The following is a 14,489-nucleotide window of genomic DNA, read 5'->3' on the forward strand; positions in this document are numbered from 1 at the left end:
CCAATAACCGAAAATCATAAAACCATGACACATACATACTTCCATGTCAGCCGCCATTTTGTCAGACTGCCCCTCAGCTGCCATCTGTCACACAAGAACAAAATGTAATGGAATATTAGTGGGAAGGTTCAACCTCTACTGCCATACCATCAACATTCACTTTTGATGTTGTAGGCCAACATGACAAAAGAGGAGATGTTACTTTTGGAGCGGAGCCCTTAAAAGAAATGCAGTCATTATCTGCTTGTGGATAGTAATAACTCATGTATCCTACACAAGTAGGAATGACTGACATAAAGATATACAAGACTTGTGACAAAACTGGAGAATGATAAAACAAATATCCAATGGAATAGTAAAATTAGTCTCTTGCTACTTATATATAGAACTGCTTTTTGGCACAAATCCCTTTTTGTAAATTGACACTAACTGAGCTGTGCAACTCATTTAACATCTGAGCTTGAGAAATTGACATCTTTGTCCTCCTCCAGTTGACCCAATAACTTGCTTACATACGGCCTCACTGAATCATAGAATCACCAAGGTTGGAAAAGACCTACAAGATCATCCAGTCCGACCATCTGAGCTCTGAAAAGGTGTGGATTTATTACGTACCTAAGGGAAAAAAACCACACCCTTGGGTCTCAAACTCTGGATGTATTTTATTTATTTTCTACTGTAAAACCACCAGAAAGAGTATATTTGGTACAATAAATGTATTTTTTAAATGCAGATACGCACACAAATATTTAAGAATACAAATGTACATGTATATTTATATGTATTTAAATGTATGCAAGAATTTTATACAAAATCACAATACAAAAGTATGGAATGTGGTTTCCGTGTTCAAATGCAGATGATGACAAAATATAAAACATTATTTTAAAAGATTGCATCTGAGTAAGTAGTTCTGGGCTTTTACTTTTTAAGCCTGAGGAAACTGATCTATCCTGTAGCTTGTCAGAATACCACTGAATACTGATACAAGCATTTCTGTTCATTTAAACAGCATAAATGAATAAACATGTGAAGGGAATGATCTGAGCTGAAGAAAATGATGTATTATTCATGCAGCTAACAACTCTTACTCACGCCTAGTATAAATTGAAACCTAAAGTGCAAATCTAGGACACTAAGAAGATTTTTCAGTCATGCTGAGTTATATTTAAATTTAATCTATGCCAGTAGTTATGAGGTTATTTCATGTTTTGACATCACCACACAAGCATTTCACACTGTAAAATTTCCTCTCACTGGCTACGCTTTGGGAAACAGCCTTCTCCCATAAATTATGAATGTAGCAGTTTCTGCAAATGAAACAGCTAAGCTGGCTTAACTGGAGGTGTAACAAATGTGAAGCGTATAGAGATGGTGATCAGTTTAGTTCCATATGACATGCATCTGAAAAAAATTTACATCAAAACTGAAATATGAGGATGTTGCCCAAAAGAGAAAAATAAGTTTGTATTTGTAATCCTATTTTCTTTAATGAAATATTCATATAGCACTGTTTCTGCTATGCTGTGTTAACCTGGAACTGTGAAGGGAAAACATTAATTCCTAAAATATGATATCTGGGTTTTTAATCATCAAAATATGGTAATCGTGCTGAACTCCTATACTGAGTCACCGCAAAAACTCATTGCCAGACTGCAGTCAAGCCTCTATAAGATTACCTTTCCCAAAGATGCCTAACAACTTCATCTACAAACCACCTAGCTTTAATTACCCCCAAACTGGAAAAGAAATGAAAAAAATAGATACAGGTACTGTTGAAAGAAGAGCTTCATTCGGTGGCAAAATCTGGACCTACAAGTTAGGGCAAGTAATTTTATCTTAACTGGATTAAGACAATTTGAGGTAGAGATGAGCTGTTAGAGCATCTGTATCTCTTCCTAGGTGGATTCTACTGAAGTAACTACAAAATAAGTTTTATCAAATACAAGTAGTTGGGTCATTTTCTTTCCTCTTCCAAGCCTGTGAAATAACAGGACTATAAAAGCAAGAAATCTAACTTAGCATTTATTTTTATTACTACAGATGTATCACAGTTTGCAAACAATCTCACAGGTGTTCTCTTTCTGATTAAATTCCTGGATGTTTGTGCACAGCACAGTGGAGCAGACACACCTAGATAGATGAGATGCCGTATAAGGTATCTAAGCGTAACATTGTACCAGGACTGTTTGATCCCATAGAAACTATCACTACCTCTGTAAGAAGAGCTTTTCCATTGGTCAAGCTTCATGGAATTGCCATTAGGAAATAACCCAGCCTGTGAAAAAAAAGAGAGACAGAAAAGGAATATTATCAGACTGGATTTTTTTTTTCTTCCTCTGGGCTTTTCCAGCTCTTAGAGAGAAAAGTAGCAGTATGTCAGATAACTTCTCAATTACAACTACGCTGCTGTTCTACAAAATAAACAACAACTCTGAAAGATCATGAATGAGACCAAGGTTCCTGAGGCTAGTAAGGATTCAAACACTGTGCTGGCATTCTGTCACATCCTCTAGGTCAGAAATGAAGATATTAAAGCAGAATTAGCCTCAGAATCAACCCCTGGGTTATATCACTAACAACTGGCCTCCAGACGGGCTTTGTGTCACTAATGAGCTTGACAGTTCTCTGAGCTAGTCATTTTGTTATAGAACGCTAGCTTTGTCAGGTATGCTTCCTACTATCTAAACCCATGCTAGCTACTCCTAGTCACCTTCTTGTCCTTATTTTTAATTCAGAAATGGAACTCCAGGGAGTTCCATCACCTTCCCAGGAACTGAGCTGAGGTCGATTCTCTTGCTCTTCTTGAAGAGAGTAGTGGTGTTTGCTTTCTCTCTGCCCTTCGGAATCTCTTCAGATCACCCTGGGCTTCCAATCAGTGACACTGGCCAGCTCTCTCAGCACTTGCAAATGCATCCTGCAGGGTTCCATATACTTGCATACACTCAAACTGTTTAAATACTTCCTAACCCAACCTCCTGTACTGAGAGAGCTCTCCTGGACCTGTCTTCTCTCCAAAACCCAAGGGATTCTATCAAGCAAGTCCCTGAACAAGTCAAAATCAGCTTTTCTGAAGTCCAGGTTTGTGATCCTGTTACTTCCCTCGTTTCCTTTCCTCATGATTTTGAACTTCACCATTTTGTGTTCACTTTTACCAAGGCTGCTCTCAGGTTTCACATCCCTGTCCAGTCCTTCATTTTTTGTAAACATGAGGTTTAGCAGAGCACCTTCCCCTATTTTCTCCTCAATCATCTCTGCTAAGAAGTTGTTAATTTATTCCAGAAACCCCCAGGATAACTTGTGCACTGCTGCACAATCTACTTCCAGTAGATATCAGTGGGCCTGAAAACACAAAGTTTCTTTCAGCTGTCTAAGGAAAATCTTATTTACCCCTTCTTCCTTATCTGGTGGTCTCTAGTGTCATCCACATTGCTCTGTCCTCTAATCTTCACCTATGAACTCTCAGCTGGCTCATCATCCATCCTAAGGCAAAGCTCCATACATTCCAGCTGCTTCTTTACACAAAGGAATGCAATCCCTCCCTACACTAAAGAGCATGAACAGGCAACTTCTAATTTCTCCTGTATGGCCAATTCCCACATTTCTGAAATATTTTTGATTGGAAAGGATATGATGAAAACGTCATGCCTCAATTTGCTTTCTGAACAGCTCCTGCATTTAATTTAGCCTAACCAGAAAAAGTCTGTACACAAGACCAAATAGAATACTAGTGGATCCGAGGTGTGAGGCTTTACAGCTTGCTCATGCCAAAAGAAAAGCACATACTGTCATAATATCATGACAGAACCTCCAGTAGTTAGCACAGTACTCAGATAAGCATATTATTGGCAGCAGCTGCTCATACATGTACTCACCTTAGATCAGAAAAAGCTGTTTATTAGTTATTACTCACAGCAGTGAATGGAATTTTAAGATGATGCTGTCCTTTGAGATATTCACGTGATACATGCCAAGTCAGTCAACATAGCTGCTCATTAATCTCATCTGAAGATCTGACTGACTCTTATATCAGTTGTGAAAATTCTGCAGGTCTAATCTTATTCTTCATTGTTCATGGCTGTTAAACATCTTAACTGCCATGATTCTACTGGACAATTACAACAAGGCTTCATTGAAAACATCTACACACACCATTCCTCAACCAAATCATCACTGTAGAGATGCAATAATGGCTAAAACAGAAAAATGACGATGACTATAGTTTCATTGACAAGCAAGGTACATAGATAAATCTGTCAAATCAATTGGAAACCTCAAACTAATCCTGAAAGTGGTTTTAATCTTAAAATAAACTTCCAAGGCTTGACCATTTTTCATTATAATTAACATAAAATCACTTTTCAAAACAGTAATACTGTAAAGGAATTGAAAATTTAACAAGTCTAGAAAATAACCGAGTAGAACTGTCCTTTTTTCAGAAAAAAGCTTTTGATTTTATGAGTAAGCATTATCTGGTGATAAAGCATTTGCCACAGAATTCTGTATGAGAGGAAATTTCTATAATATAGTTCTGTGACTGCAGAGGAAAACAGAATGACAGAATGCAGACAAGAACATCCAGGACGCATTGCAAGATACTGTGGGGATCAGTTTATTTTTAATCATCAGCTGATGATGTCTTAAAACTAATAAGCAGAGAAACAAGGAAATGAGAATGATAACCTGCTGCTCATGAGGGATTTGTTTTTTCTTTTTTCATAAATGTAGGCACATAAAAAACATTTAAATATTTAAGTCCAAATGTTCTGTTTTATCTAGAGAAAGAACAAGCTGCCAGTATTGTATGTTGGCTAGAAACACTGACTGTATCCAACATTCTTCCACTTCAGCAGTAGCCGAATTACTTTATTAAGTTTTCCTGGCAAGAGTTTACCATGTATAAAAAATGGACGTTCTTGATATGCCTCCAAGTTGTTAATCAACTGACATGTTCTTTATGCCTCTCTAACAGGTTTTCAAGAACAGATGTACAGCACAGATCTGGAGGAAAAAAAAAAATCAACAGAATTTTTGTTGAGTAAAACACACTACCATAGATTATACCAGAATACTGTGGTTTGTCAGATGAAGACATAGGGTTGGCCTATTTGGTTTGAGGGAGATGAAAGAGTGTGATTCCTCTGTTGGCAACAAATGACAGTTAATAAATCCTCAGCACACTGGCTTTTTTTTTTAAATCTATAAAGAACACTGCAAGTATATCCAAGTTCCATTTCCACTGGCTGTATTTCATGCAGAGCTCCTTTTGGAGCTCATATTACTCTTTCAGTGTAATAGCAATAACAAGATCAGCAGAGGCAAGCCTATTGGTGCTTTTCCATTGGTTCATAGGTTCACATCTACTGAAATAATGTAAAAACGCTCATAAGACATGCCTTTACTTTATTGGACTAAGGGGCTGTTATCATTTTATATGAGACAAATTATAATTTGAAATACTAGTTGGAAGTTTTATGAGATTTACATTCTGTCTAATAAGAATTTGAATGCAGGTAACCAGGAATCTCCTAAGTCATTCTGACATTGACTATAATAAGAAGGAAACTGCACAGTCACAACTTTTTCAATATAATTATCCAATCTGAAGCAGAAAGGTTGAACCTTGTAAATCATCCAGAACAGAAGGGTTTAGAAGAATAATTTTCAGGTAGTCACACATACACTTGTACGTTATATAGAAATTCAAAGTAATTTCAATCCAATAGCTCAGGATTCTAACTTCAGTTTTAGCATGGTTACTCCTGTACAAATTCTGGTAAGTAGAAAACTAATCAAGAAGAAAAATATTTTATACTTACTATTTATGAGGAAAAGAGTGGGGAAAAATGATCAAGAAAATAAAATTTACTTATGCATAAAGATGATTGACTTAAGAACAAATTGACTACAAAGATGCACAAACACATACAGAAACTGCTTTCAGAAATAGAGTGATAGCTTCCTTTTCTGAATTTTTGAAAACAAGATCTACTAATTAGTCCGAGATCTAACTGGTTACAAAGTTCTCCTGGAAGTAGAGCTGATCAGCACTTCACATTCCCATTTCACAGGAATGAAACGTATATCAAAAATCTGACCACATTCTGAGTACATCTCAGTATCCTCAATATTTCCTATTAAATAAAATTGAAGTGTTATGTTAAAACTGATTATTTTATGCTTATATTTAGTATTTTTTTCTTTAATCTTACTCTACTACAAATATACACAAGTTACTGGAAGTTATCATAGCTTAATATGATTGATATTATATCATGATATAATATGGCAACTTGACGTACCAAAGAGTTGATTAGTCTGTTTTTAATATTATTTCCATGTAAAAGCAGCTGCTACATTGTTCATTTTCTAAATCAAGACTATGTCTTGGTATGAGTTTTGAAACACCTGAAAAACAAGTTTATAATTTACTGGAAATTGATAGTCTCAGCAGTAGCTTGCAGAAATAAGTGGCCAGCGTAACCAAAGTGATCAAAGTTATACAGGTGTATGACAAATTTATCCATCAGGTTGGAAGGATAAATACTTCAGATCAGACAGTTTGCAGGCCAGCAACTTTGCTGTACATCAGATTTTTTTTTTGCTCATGCTGCAATGAGCCAGTATATTTTGACACAAAATATATTGCTTCAGCACCCAACAGCATTATGAAGAAAACAAGCTCTTGATCTTTCCAGACATTCTCTATGCATATAATGCATGTATGTACATGTGTTTTTTTTTTTTTTAAATATCCTAGTCTTCATGAAATTGTCAGTTATTTTGTCAGGTATTCTTTATTAATCAGCCCTTGTGCCCACATACAAAGAAGAGATTAGAGATATTCCCTCACAGTTAAAATGTATGCGTAATGGAAAAATTGGAGGAGTACACGGAGCTCTGTTTTGTCATCAAACAATACAAGGTCTCAGCTCATCCTTTGATTACTCATACTGCATGCATCTGACTTCTGCTTAGGGTCTAATTTAAAGCAAATTAACTAGTTCCTCTAAGGCAATTCTTGGAAGCAGTCCAGAGGTAGTTTTTTTCCCCAAGGACTCCTACCTAAACATAGTCTGGATGAGAGTACACCAGGGCTCTTTCTTCCATACAGTCCTCTAACACTATCCCAATAGACTCATCCTCAGTAAACCTTAAATGCACCTCTACTATCCTTAATCATCATGTTCCATGCACACAGTACATAACCCTGGCATCACCTTATAAAGATGTCACTCTAGCAGCTATGACGTAACTCTTACATGATGGCACATACTTTCAGTAGAAAAGGTGTGCCCAGAAGTATACCACCTGTAGACAGTCAAATTTAGAATGAATATTTTTCTGTGTGGATATGAACAGTCTAGTCTACTGAAGACTACCATACTGCCATTAACACCATATTCACTATTTTTTATTTTCTTCCAGAGATGTCATCATGTTACCTATTCAAAATCCAATTTTTCCTCCTCTAGTATGAATACTCTTAATTTTGCAAGGTACAGCTGGAAATGAAAGATGCTCTCTTTTGGTAGATCAATGAGTCTGAACAGTAGGTACTGGAAGACTATAGTCTCTACTGGAAAACAGCCCCTTTTCTGTGAAAGGCAATGGTAATCCTAGCAGAGAAGAATGGATCTTAGGCAAAAGCACACAGGTGTGTTATGTTAAAACTCATTAAATTAAGGAGTCCTTTCTGGATATTACTTCAGTGAGAGGAAGTTAAGATAAAAGAACACTGCTCTGGAATTTTAAGGAAAGGTAACACCAAAATACCGAAATGCATTCATAAAAGCATTCAGATTGCAATTCCATTCCTGCCTTATTTCTGCTGCCCCCAGCTGCCAATTCCTCTAAGACTCGCCTTACTGGATTATCGTAACAAACTTTTTTCAGTGTGTGGACTGAAATTCTTAGTATCCTTAAAAATGAGTTTTTCTTCTTGTGTAGAAGAAAACAGATTTGTTTTCCCCTGTACTCCCAATTCTTTGTCAGTAAATGGGGAGATTACTCTTAACAGATATGATTGTGTTTTTCTTCACAGAGATGACATGCATGGGCCTGAATTCTCCTTCAAAATAAGGTAAAAGCTGATAAGAAATTGAAACATCAAACATTTGCCTGCTTTTAACACAGATTAAGTATCCAATACACAGAGGAACCTTATTTTTCCACAGAGCATAGCATGTTTTATGAATAACAGCCAGTGTCTTAATGAACTTTACCTATAACAGATGATCTTAAACGTTTCATTAGTGCAAAAGTAGTTTTGTACCATCTACAATGTATAGCTTTGTTTTGCACTGATTTATTTTACAGAATGTTCTGAAAATTGCAATCAACAATCTGTGAAACTACATATATTAAACAAGCAAAAAACTTATTTTACAGATAACTTCAAAGAGAATAAGAGAAGCAGCTCTCCCTTTCTCTGTACATCTGCATCATATATAATTGAACCATTTCAGGAATGTATATGTAAATATTTGAAAAATAAAAGCATAGTGCGGAAAACTAAAGCTATTTTTACAACTCTAGAACTAGAAAAATTGTATAACTCTGTTTTAAGTGCAACACAGCCACCTTTAGCATGAAGAACATGCTAGAAAATTTTAACATTTTCTGTGTCAGTTGACTCAACTTCACCCCTCTTGTTATTGGTTTTATGCAGAATTTGTAGACGCTCAGCATAAACGTAACTCTTTTTAATAGGCTTTAGTATAAGATACTGGTACTTCTATCAGTTTAGTAAAGCAATGTGTGTCTCAATTTAAATTTTATTTTCTGTTAGTATGATGGCCAAAACCAGTCAGAAGCACTAAAAACCAACAGGAATAAACTACAGCTTTCCACACAGAGAGGCCAAAAGCCAGCTTGACTGCAAATAGTCAACATGTGTATTTGTTATCTTGTACAGATTAAGGTACCAATTATAACACAGTTTACATCTAAATATTTTCAAGATCTCTATAATTTATTACTAACAATAGCCCATATTTCCAGAATGCTCAAGTTTTTGTTCCTGATATTATTCATTTCCATGTCATTCATGGTGGTATTAGAAACAGTGTTGCTGACAAAATTATTACTGTTTTTAATTCTCAGGACTACTGGGATCTCCTTAAAGGAAAGGAAAAAACACAGGGGAAGGGGATAAAACCAGGCCCACTAGAGATGAGTGGAGGCAGGATCGATGACAGGATCAGGGTTGAGACAAGGGGCTCAGCTAAAGTACATCTACACCAATGCACACAGCATGGGCAACAAACAGAAAAAGCTGGAAGCCATTGTGCAGCAGGGGTGTTGGCATGGCTCTTTGTGTTAGAGAGCATTTTGATGTGGTTGAGCTCAGGGCTGGGAATGGTAAGATTGAATCTTTATGGGTAAGGATCAGGGGAGGGCCAACAAGGCAGATACCCTGCCAGGGGTCTGTAATAGACAGCCCAAACAGGATGAAGAGACAGAAAAGGCATTCTATGAGCAGCTGGCAGTTGTTGCATGATTGTCAGCCCTTGTTCTCATAGGGGACTTCAACTTCTCTGATATATGCTGGGAATACAACACAGCACAGAAGCAGCAGCCGAGGAGGTTTCTAGAGTGTATGGAAGATAACTTCCTGATGCAGCTGGTAAGAGAACCTACCAGGGGAGGTGCCCTGCTAGACCTGCTGCTCACAAACAGAGGACTGGTGGGAGATGTGCATGTCAGGAGCTTTCTTGATCACTGTCCAAGACATGGTAGAGTTCTCAATTCTTGGTGAAGTCAGAAGTATTTGATCAGTTTAGTTGATTGGCTGAAACCCACCATGCCCCTATCTAAAACTGTACTTCCTTCCAAATAGCGTTCAAGATGAAGAGCTACATAATGCCAAATTAGCTTGGGGATAACACAAGTACCGGGTAAACAAATTAAGGCAATTACCATTGAAGTAGCATTCTTAATAGGAAGTATATCTGCAAAAAGACAGAATGGCCCAGGAATATTTTGGTAGTAGTTCTAGTCTAGCAGACAAAACTTTCCTCTGCTCTAGCTACTAAATGAATTTTAATTAATGTTAAAAAGCTGCTGTTGAGGTTTCTAGTTTTTATGATGCTGAAGTTTTCAGGACATGGTATATCACTTGAATACGCACACAAAGATGAACAAGCCACTCACAGTAATTTTTAAATCCTGAAAAAGGCCCGCAGTATTGAATCACTCACAATCATTGAAGCTCTGAAATGCTGGCAGGATTCCAAGCAACTCAAGTGCCAAAAGACCAACTGAAATTCCTTTCAGACCATTATTAAACTCTGAAAGCATTTACAGAATTCCTACCGCCTAATCAACAGCAATTTTTCCTCCCCGATATTAAAACAATATCTGATGCAATATGTGACCTACCAGGCTGAAAATCTAATAGGCTAACAAAACTTAAAAAAAAAAAGTAAAAAAAACACCTGAACAAAAAGCAAACAAATAGACAAAAGCCCATATGATAGTAGATCCATTTTGAGTCTAGTATGAAAAAGAGGAAGAGTGGCAAAGCATAAAGAAAAATATTGTTCTCTGTGACAAAGAAGCCTGAAAATTCTTTAATTGCTTTAGTGCTCAATCAGCATCAGAATATTGTAGTAACAACCAGATCAACAGCTAACCAGTTTCAGCTTCAGCATTGTTACTGAGCTCTGAAACAGATAGTGCAAATCAAACATTCAAAAGATATTTAAGAAAAATGTTAGAAAGCAATAAAAGTTGTCAACACTTGTTATCAGGTACTCTGATAGAGGCGTTCTTCTGAATTGCATACTGACTATCAAATGCCGTTATGAGCACATGCTATTTTGGGTAGTAAGACACTTGTCAGTGATAGAATGAAGATGAGTCAGTATTTTAATGCTGTATTTAGCTACTTTAAACACATGCACGTTCTTTACATGTTGCAAAAGGTGTAAATCAATCAGAAATCAAGACAGATAAATAATAAAAAAAATGCTTGGAAAGACAGGTAACCTAGTCATATTTGTGACTTACATTCTGCTAAAAAATTTAAGACAAAACTATCTTGTAAGTTACAAATGCAGTTTATCCACAGTTAGATAGCACTGTAACGCAACCAATAAAATTGAAATGTCTACTGGCTGAAAGATAATGAATGAGATACATCTCATATCAACTCAAGTTTTATCAGAAAGCAATTTCTGTTTTACAGAATCCAGTAACCATATTTAAGACTGATCTCCAAATGAATTCTAGTTTTCTCAGTAATATCCTTTTGGATTCCCAGAGCTGATATTCCAAGCCTATAACAAGCACGCTCTAAAAGAAAGAAAAACCTAATCCTGGAAATGCACAAACGTTTCTAGAGTTCGTTCAGAGCACTTGTGTAGTGCCCTGGGAATTCAGCACAAACTGAGGCAAACGTTCTGGTTATTCATCAGCCTGGAATGCAGGTAGGAAGGACTACAAACAAGTTAAAAATCATTATGCACGCTAGTATTGCTACAACTCTTTCTAAAAAAATGTATGAGATTGGATAAAGACTGTTAGAGATAAGTGCAGGGCAGAGCAGGGAAATAATATTATGCTACCTTACATAACTCTTCTTGGTGCATTTTTTCATGTCTTCTGGTAAGCTTATTTTTGACCATTAAAGCAGAGAGTTGTGATTATGAAATACCAGCAGCCCATATTCAAATTCTATTTGTTGCATGCATGGGGTGAAAACATACCAAACCTTACAAAGCCGTAAATAGTAGTCTAGGTCTTTGTTCCACAAAGACAATAACAGTGCATCAGCACCATAATGTGCTTAGGGAGCCTCTCTATTCTCTGCAGGAAGAAATTATTCAAATATCCAGCCCACGAGGCTGCAGAGCTGGGAACACCACAAAATGTCCTGCATGGATGGCAACTTCTGGCAGTTAACAAATGTCAGCTCCAACACTCAGCAAATTCCTGTACAGAGCTGTAAGGTTCCTTTGCCAAAATTTAGCCTTAGCTAGAACACAATATTGTTATGGGCAAAAAAAGAAAAGTAACGTAATAAATGCATGAGAAATACAAAATATAGGGTCTCCTATTGTCAATTACTATGTAATCAGCCTGCTGCTGAAGTTACCATCATCTCAATTCTGCTCACTATGGCTGTTTGTTTTGCTACTCTCTAAAACAGATCTGCCAAGATGCATTTGGACAACTCTGTCAGAATTTTCTCAGTTTGAATTTTGGGTGGTCCTGGGCAGAGCCAGGAGTTAGACTTGGATGATCTTTGTACGTCCCTTCCAATTTCAGATATTTTATGATTCTATGAATTATCCCAAATTAAAACACAGAAGAGTGGAAAAAGCATGTACCATAGAATCCCTATAATTAAATAGATCATCTTAATTACAAAATTTTAGCATATAGAGCCATCAAGTAAATTGCTATCGTAGCAGAATAAACAGGGTGGTCATTGTCAGCAAGGAGGCGGTAATGTGAGGCTGAGAGGGCTCCAGGATGTTATCTAGATCAGCCACAAGTAAAGTCACATGTAAAGCCACAGCCTCAGGCTGATGGAGAGCAAACAAAATGGCAGCACTCAGAAGAAGTCACTGTTATTGAAAGGGAAAAAAGAAAAACAAGACCATAAAGTGGTAAAGCTGCCAGTAACACTTAAGCCATTATCCCACAACTTCTAAACTCTTCCCAGTTTAGATTTATTGATTTACTGTTTATACTTAAAAAAAAAAAAAATTAACGTTGTGACCACCAGCCAGCCTTTTCCCAGGTATGTGTAACATCACGAAATAATCTATTGCAGAAGAGGACAAAGCTCAAGCAAAAAGACTAATCAAAAAGACAATTCATCCCTCCTGTTTACAGCAAACCATTTTCCTTTGCAGCCTTTTCGTGGCTGTGTTATCAGACCTCGGGGAAGGGTAAGTCCCAGAGCAGCAGAGCAATGAGCACCACCAGCTGTACCATTCGAGATGGGTCTCTGCCCCTTCAGCCTGTGCCATCGGCAGGACCCCACATCACCACGGCGAGTGGCTTTCCCAACACCACACCGTGGGAGAAAAGCTGAACTGCAGCTTTCTGTCGGCAAACCGTGAAGAGCTTGCAGCTACTAGAATGAAAGAACAAAAGCTTTTTTTGCCTCTTATTTCCCTGTGAGTGGCTCCTTCCTTTTTTAAAGGACAACGAGCCTATATCTGTTCGAAACATACTGAATCTGTCTGTCTTCCAGCCACAGCTTGTGTTAGGGGTACAGTGTGATCTGCAAGAGCCAGCACCCCAAAATACCCTCTGATACGCAGGAGGCCCCTCAGCTGCCCTCTCCTGCTGGTGCAGCTGCCATTGGCCAGGGAACTGCCAAGCCCTCCTGTCCCCATCCCCTCTCCGCACCAGCCACAGCAGTACACACCACAAAACTACATGAGAAGTCTCTGTTCTGTCAGCAGTATTCGGTGTGAGTATAGAATTTCCAGTCTTTTCTACCAAGATGTAACTCATTAAGAAACCAGAACCTGAATCATTTATTTTAGAGAGCAGCAAGTCAGCACCCACCCATCTCAAACTTTCCTTACTCATATACTGGGAAAACTTTAAACTCTTGCTATGATACACTGAAATGAGGCCAGAGAGCTCATTTCAGTAGAAACTGAAAATGTAATTTCCATCAAATGAAAAATTCAATAATTTATCCGCTAACCTTCACCTCTGCTTTAGTTAGCTTCCAGAAATGAAGATTAAGGACAGTAATGTCATTCTTGCAGCAAGCTCCTTCAAGAAAAAAAAAAAAAAAAGACTCACTCACACAGATAGCTACACTGAATTGTATTCCATTGTCATTCTATTCCTTATTAGATCAAAGCTTCAGAGAAAATAGTCATTCTGCAGAGAATTAGATTTCCTATTCTTTACTTGTATTGAAATATTCCTTCTTAGTTTCCAGAAAAATCTACTGCATGTCTTCATGACTGTCTCTTCCTGTAAGAATTCATATAACAAGAGAGTTCTGCAGACTTATAACATAAGCCTGTGTCTGAAATAGAGGATACGGCTCTGAAATTTGATAAAGACACAAAAGCTGAAACACTGAAAGAGATAAAGTAGAACATTTCTAATTAAATCCTCACTGTTAATAATTATGATATCTAGTACTTCGTGCCCTGTATCTTAGCCTAGATAAGCTTTTAAAAAAAGTGATACCTTAAAATGTGGTGTGTTTACAGTTTATTATCACACACAAAACTCCCAAACATGCTGAAATTAAAAAAGAAGTGTATCTTACTATTAAATCATATGCATCCTAACAAAAATTCTTTAGAAACATTTTAGGCTTTAATTGTGTTAAGTGTCTCTGGGCTGCAATGAGGCCAGCACCCAGACCTCATTCAGCCTCCAAACAGTGGGGCATCCTGGCAGGATGATCTGTACAGATGTGCCCTGATTTTCCAATACTTTCACTGCAGTTTCAAAACATGGTGAGCTCCATTACATACTTTCAAGCTCATGTTTGCTCC

The 14,489-nt window shown here is 37.2% G+C and overlaps 1 long non-coding RNA gene across 1 annotated transcript in view; it reads right to left on the minus strand.

The window, feature by feature from the left end:
• The window catches only part of LOC110398449, a 47,213-nt gene continuing 33,512 nt past the window's right edge, over positions 789-14,489 (minus strand). Inside the window, exons 3-4 of the long non-coding RNA XR_002438384.1 lie at positions 2,215-2,278; positions 789-2,133 (exon numbers count right to left, since the gene is read on the minus strand). This is a non-coding gene — a long non-coding RNA (uncharacterized LOC110398449). The remainder of the gene's footprint in view (positions 2,134-2,214; positions 2,279-14,489) is intronic.

This window comes from Numida meleagris, chromosome 4 (assembly GCF_002078875.1).
Source record: "Numida meleagris isolate 19003 breed g44 Domestic line chromosome 4, NumMel1.0, whole genome shotgun sequence".
NCBI classification, from domain to species: domain Eukaryota; kingdom Metazoa; phylum Chordata; class Aves; order Galliformes; family Numididae; genus Numida; species Numida meleagris.